A 7,251-nucleotide genomic window follows, 5' to 3' on the forward strand; every position below is an offset into this window, starting at 1 on the left:
AATAGGGACATTATAAAGACCATAGATCTTGCTCCAGGATTTTTGTGCTCACGTATTAAAAAATGTGAAATTGTAAATTATATCAGCCTAATCGTGGCCATTCATTTCCTCATAGTGTGTCTGCGTACATTAACCAACAATCTGACTGGATTTGGGCATGAGTGCATCATCCCTGCTCCTTTTGCTACCCAAACTGTGTGAATAATTTCATATCTTTGGCAAAAGGGTGCAAAACCTGCACAGGGGGAGGGCATGTTTTGCAGGAGATAAAAATATTTGTAAAACATGCCCTTTGGAGTTCAGCCCAACACCAACACAGAGGTTTGTGGCAGCCGATTTTTTTATGTCTGGCAAGCAGAAGCTCTACTGAGACAAAAACAGCTTCTGGAAACACTTTTATGTTCCCATGTCTTTTAGCTTGGTTTTCCTTCTGTTAAAAGGAAATTGTAGTTGCCTTTGCTGCCTTGGAGACACTGAGACAATTGATTTATATATTGTATTTGCAATAATAAAAGCCATATAAGTCAGTCTTCTAGCTATTCAATACAAGCATCTGATTCCCCAGTGCTAAAATCGATTAGCTTTTGTTTTTCCCTCAGAGCTTATGAATTACATTTTTTTATAATAATCATCAGAATTATTACCTTGGTGAAGCATGACGTTAATGTGACTAAAGATGGAATATAACTGAATGAAGATGCAGATGAAATGAATGAAAAGCTCTTGAAGTATAAATAGAACTATAGACTTAGTGAGTTTCAAGTGCAGAGAAATGGTAGCAACCAGACAAAGGTATAAACAATGAGAAAGGCTACCTGAGCTGTGGGGGGAAAGGAGACTGGATTTGGAGGCATATTCTATGATACTGTTATGGTTGATTTCCATATTTATATCCAGTTTTTGTAATATGAATCTAAATGTTCAACTTTTGGGGAAAGGGTTGAAAATGCAGGTACATTTCTCAAAAACCCAGGATTGATTGGTACCTTTTTTTACTTGTTTATACACCAGGTTGGTTTGTTCTCATGAAACACATGGAAAGGCCATTGAAGTCAACAAAAACACATCATTAAATCAACTAAAATCAGAGCTAAAGTACACATGCAAAAACATACAAATAACAAAAAATTGGGCAAGAAGGAGGGATCTCTTAGGGAATATCAAACAAAACAGAAAAGGTTTCACCTACTGGTGGAAGATGGCAACAGAAGAAGACAGATGAGTCTCCCTGGGGAGAGCATTCCAGCATTTTGGTGCCATGACCGAGAAGTTCCTCTCCTGGTTTGATACCCACCTCATCTCAGGAAGAGGGGGCACCCAAAGCCAGGCCTTGAAAGGTAACAGCAATGGTCAGGTCAGGTGGGTTCATAAGGGATTAGGTGGTCCTTCAAGTATGTTGGTCCCAAACCATACCGGGCTTTAAAGCTCAACACCAGAACCTAAATCATGCTTGGAAACAGAATGGGATCCAGTGTAGAGGGGCCAGGACTGGAATGATATGGTTCATATGACCCATTCCTGCCAACATCCTGGTGACAATTTTTGAACACTTTTCAATGGCAGCCATACATACAGCTCATTGCAGTAGTCTAATCTAGATGTGACCAGAGCATGCACCACAGTGGCCAAATCTTTTCTCCCCAGGAAAGTCTACAGTGTGGTCTACCCAGTCCAAACTGGGAAAAAGGCACCGCTGGCCAGAGTTTCCATTTGCTTTGCTTTTCCAGTTTACTTCAAAATCATCCCAAACTCACCATGATTCAGCTAAAATTACCACACAATTTTAGGGCAGACCTGAGATCTGAACTCAGGTTTTTCAGGACTAGTATATACCAAACAGGAACAGTTCTTAGCACAATACATTTGAAGAATGAAGGGGAAATGAATGGAAAAAAATCAATTCACATAACTCTGTGGTTCTCTTTCCCTCTCCAAAATAATCTTTAAGGCACCACAAGACTTTGTTAAATTGTGCAAACTGTAAGTAGCTGGGCTTGAAGCTAAAATGTTCAGCTTCAAGCCCAGCTACTTACAGTTCACACAATTTAACAAAGAGTCTTGCAGCACCTTAAAGATTATTTTGGAGAGGGAATGAGAACCACATATTGCTGTCCAGCAAGCTTGTAAAAATTGATGTGGGTACCAACTTCTGGCCCTGCTGGTGGAGCTTTTGATGGCACCTGGATTTTGGCTACTGTGTGACAGAGTGTTGGACTGGATGGGCCATGGTCCTAATCCAACATGGCTTCTCTTATGTTCTTAAGAAGGCAATGGAAACAGGGAGGTATTTGCAAAATGATGGGCTTTGCTTTGTAAATATTGTCTCCAAACCACCCCAACCTCCTCTGGTTGGTACCCACACTCAGACGTTGGATCAAGGGGACTCTGACACAATGGCAGCAAACATGATTGTTAGTCTGGTAATGACCTTTAAAGCCCCTCATTTTTTTTTTATTTATCTGGGATTTATATCCCGCCCTTCCCACCGAGTGGCTCAGGGCGGCTTACAACATATATAAAACTAACATAAAAATATAAAAATATAAAAAATGACCTATCACTCACATCCAGGGCTTTTTTTTGTAGAAAAAGCCCAACAGGAGCTTGTTTGCATATTAGGCCATACCCCCTGATGCCAAGCCAGCCAGAATTGTATTGCTGCTCAAAAAATTGTATTCCTGCTCACATCTTTGAAGGACTATTTCTTTCCATGTATCCCTGTGGGCCAATTACAGTTATCCGACAGCCATCTGTTAGTTATTACAGCACTTACATTGTATTAGCCTGTCTGGCATTGACCAGAGCCAGGGTCTTTTCCATCATGGCTCTGGAACTGTGGAATAAGCTCCTCAAAAAGGTGGGTTGGGGGCCCCTCTCTTCAGAAGGTGCTGCAAGGCCTGCCTGTTTGCCAGAGCTTTGAAAGGTGTTTGAAAAGCAGGCATCTTTTAAGGGCAAACAGGGGAGGAATTTGGGGCCTCTTATTTTATCTTTGGATTTAGCTGGAAATTATTATTGTCAGACCCCTTGAACCAAGAGGAAAAGCAGAGTATAAATGTTTTAACAAAGATCAAATAAATAAATTAAGGTGTTGCAAGAATTGGTTATCTGGAGTGCAACAGCCTAACATGACTTCCCCTTTGCAATTCACACTTTATATATTTCTGCCTCTCAACTCAACTCAGAGAAGTGGAAATATGGACTTGCCCTGATCCCCATTTGTGGCACCGTGGGGAGGGGTAAGAGGCAAGGCAGCCTTTTGCTGGTGGAGGGGGGCAGGGCCAGACCACGTGCAGGAAGCAGGGGGCCGCCCTAACCTGATTCTGGCCCTATAGGTTGTCTTTGGGGTGGGTCAGAGGGCAGGGGGCAGCGGCAGCTACTTAGGATGCAGCACAACCTCCTCCTGCCCTCTTTGGCCATTGGATTGCTTGACCCACCCTCCCAGCCCCTTATTTAGGTGTTTTATCAGGGGTTCCATATGGCTTGGCTTCTTCATTTTCTTGTCACAACTTGGCGGTATCAGCATGGGACTGGATTCCTTCTCTGGAAAATCGGCCTACGTGCCCACTTCCAGAGTATGGGGGTCCTCTTAAGGGATCTTGGTGTGAGGGGTGACTGATGTGCCTAGCCTGGGGGCATGTCCAGGGGATTGCCTTAAACTCAGGTGGCAGGGGAAACCACCCCTGGGCTTCCACCCTAGTGGAATCCCTAACCTGCCATCCCAAGGTGACCAGCAGAGCATTGACTGGCAGGTGGGTCAGTCGATGAGTGGGATCCTTACCCCATGCTGTGCCAAGGCTTACTACAGCTGTAACAAATAAAATTGTGGCCAATTTTATTCCACTTTTTCTGAAAATGGTGTGTTTGTGTGTTATTTCAGTTGAAATTGTAAACTAAACTAGAATGTGTTAGTAGGGAGGAATTTTGCCTGGGGTGCCTGCCTTTGCACCTCCCCTTGACCTTGGAACCACAAAAAGTACAAGATCAGAAAACGTGGAGAGAAAGCTGGCCCATAGAATCTGCAAGAGTCAAACATGACTGAATGGCTAACAACCACCACCTCTGCATTGCTTTTTAAAACTTCAGCACCCCTTTTCTTACCAACACAACTGTTTCTTACATTCCTCTGTCTATTGCAAATGTTTTTTTTTAATATGTATATTTTTATTATTAATACATTATCCGTTTCTCTACATGGTTTCTGATATCCATTTTACATTTACCCCCAACCCACCCCCCTTAGTCTATGCATCCTTTTCTTCTTCCAGCCAGGGACAAAGGACTCGAAGCTTCCACTGAATGTCCACTCTCCTTTCTTCCTTCGCCCATTTCAGATACGTCAGCCACTTTTCTTTAATTCTTGATCTTCTTTCTTCCCATGATTCTTCTTGCAACATTATAGCGGCTATATCTGACTGGACAAAATCAAAGAGATAGTTATGCCAAGTACTTTCCTTCCATTTACTTTTATCCTTCCATCCTGCCGCTATTACCGCTTTACCCGCTGATATCATTGCTTTTAGTAAATGTTGGTTGTTCTTCCCTATTTTTTCATTCCCTAATAAACTCATCTGCCTTAGTTCAAAGTTAATTCTCGGCTCTACCTGAAAGAATTTCTTTATCATTCCCACTACCATATCCCATAGTTTCTTGGCCTCAGGACACTCCCACCACATGTGGGAATACCATCCCTTTTCTTTCCTTGCGCAGGGGCCATGCTAATCTTCTCTGTATCGTTCCAATTTTAGTATATGTGCTGCCGAAGCGAGCACTATTGCAAATGTTTTAAGTGTGGATAAAATGTTGTTCCCATTGTATAAATTCTTCCCAAAGGGGGAAGAAGGGACTCAAACTATCTGCAAAATGGCTTCCCATTTTAAATGTACAGGAACATGTAAGTTCCTAACTGGTATTCTGTGCTATTACCAAATTCTGCTCAGATACTATATTGTATTGTCTCAGAAAATGGGCAGGCAATTCAAGTCCCTGTCCTTAGAATGCAGCTTCATGTCTTGTATTAAAATCCCCAAGCTGTACTTCACTGTAACTTTTATCGGCTCTCCATCTGTTCATGTATTAAATACAGATGTAACTTTTTGCTCAGCATGTCAAATATGCACCAGGCATTTCAGTGAACATCCTGAAATTGGGAATGATCAGTCAGGTGAGACTTAACCATGCAGAAATCAGGGAGGGGGGGGGAGTGAGCTGGATGTTACCTTGATGCCTGACAGAGGCAATTATAGTCAGGGTGATGTTTTACAATTACTTTAAAAAGGGGAAAAATTATGTATCTTTCATGATCTTCTTCGTGGTCTCTGTGCAGTCCCACACATGGGTTATCTGCCAGGATCGAACCCAACCTCGGAGAATTCAAAGCAATCTTTGAGCGTTAATTTTGGCGCGCACTTCCTCTCGTCCCGGGGAGGAGGCATCCACCATGCATGCCCAGACAAAAGGGAGGCGCGTCACCCACCCAGTTTCTTCTTTACCGCCACCTGGGATACACCTACCTCATTGCATCTCCTCTCTTCATCGCGATCTTCATCTTTTTCCTGCAATTCCTCACCATTTTTCCCCACGTCCATCTTCTTCCTTTTCAACTCACTGGTATTGTAAAAAAAAAAAAAAATCTTACTATCCTCTCTTCTATTTTGCCTTTCTCCCTCTCCTTCCCCTCCCCCCTGGGCAGATGGAAGGAAAAGACAAAATCACTTTTAAAAAGTGTGTTCGGTGCGTCTCTAAAATCCCATCTACCGACGGACCTTCTTTATGCCTTTTCTGTCTGGGTGAGGCTCATCGTACCGACACTTGCCTGCATTGTAGCCAGTTTGGGAAGCAAGCAAGAAAAAACCATGCGGCTAGACTCAGAAGTCTCTTGTTAGAGTCCTCGCTGCGCCCTACTATGTCCCATACTTCGGGATTCCAAACCTCGCCATCTTCCCTATCTACTCAAAAGGGAGTGGCTCGACTGGCAGCTTCCGTGGCCTCAGTTCCCAGCAAGCTTAAGTCTGGGAAACATTCAAAGAAGTCTGACGATTCTAGAAAGAGACATCACACAGAATCGACTTCTAAAGACCCTTCGACTTTGACATCACCAAAATTTAAATCTAAACCCAGCCATAGACCCTCAGAATTGAAGTCTCCAACAACGACTTCTGCATCACACCCGACTATCGACACAACGACCTCGGTACAGACAGCACCGACTCCATTGGAACCCTCAGCACCCATCGATACCGTACCTCTCGAGGTCGTACACATTCCTTCACGGTCCCCTTCAGTTCATGGATCTTAACCAGACAAGATCCTCGACACCGAATCTCCAGATTCCAGCAGAAGTCAGCACGCAAACATTCTCGGTGCACACTCATTCCGGGAGGTCTCGTTGCCTCCCAAACAACAGAATTTGACACCCGCATCTCCACTCCTAAGAGAACCCACGACACTGAGAGAGCCATCTACTCGAGTTCAAGCCAAGAAATCACGAAGTTGCCATAGGGAATGCTGTTATTATTATAGCCCATCGAGGTCCAGGTCACCATCTCCTCGCAGGTACCGAAGATATTACAGGTCTCCATCTTTGGATTCCCATCGATATCGATACCATGAAGACTGTTGGTACTGTGAGGCACTTTACCATCCCTCACATCGGGATCAGGTATATCGAGATGAGCACCCTCGGTACCATGAAACTTCTTCACATTCAGAGCAGGCATACTGTGAGGTCCGTCCTCGGTACCATGAAAGTCCCTATCGTCACCCTAAACACTACTCTATGGTGTCAAAGCCACTGTCTCCAACCAGATCGACCTCGGTGTGTTCAGTCTCTCCTAAACAACAACAGCCTCCTCTGCTGACCAAACAAACAGCTACTGCTACTATAACCAAGCCTCTTGAGACACCTATCGATATCCAGGAAGAGTCTGAGGCTGAGCAATCTGACTCATCACACTCCACAGCCTCAGCTCCTCCTTCACCAGCATCTGACATAATCAAACCTGCTGACCTTTCACCCTCAAAGGGCTCCAAATCCTATCTGGATCTGTTATCTAACTTGGCTACTTCCCTTAATGTCAAGCTGACTACTGACACACCTAGGGTTTTGGATGTAGTCCATGATTTAGTACACGCAGACATGCCAGCAGGATCTTTCCTTCCAATGCTCCCAGTTCACCTGGAAATCTTGAAAGAGGCTTGGGACAAACCCGCTTCAGTGCCACCCACATCGAAATGAGTTGAATCCCTTTACAA

At 43.9% G+C, this 7,251-nt stretch overlaps 1 pseudogene; it reads right to left on the minus strand.

The window, feature by feature from the left end:
- Window positions 1–4,669: 4,669 nt before the first annotated feature.
- On the minus strand, window positions 4,670–4,769 carry LOC132575595 (U6 spliceosomal RNA; annotated as a pseudogene).
- Window positions 4,770–7,251: the final 2,482 nt, after the last annotated feature.

The sequence above is a fragment of the Heteronotia binoei genome, chromosome 7, assembly GCF_032191835.1.
Source record: "Heteronotia binoei isolate CCM8104 ecotype False Entrance Well chromosome 7, APGP_CSIRO_Hbin_v1, whole genome shotgun sequence".
Classification (NCBI taxonomy): domain Eukaryota; kingdom Metazoa; phylum Chordata; class Lepidosauria; order Squamata; family Gekkonidae; genus Heteronotia; species Heteronotia binoei.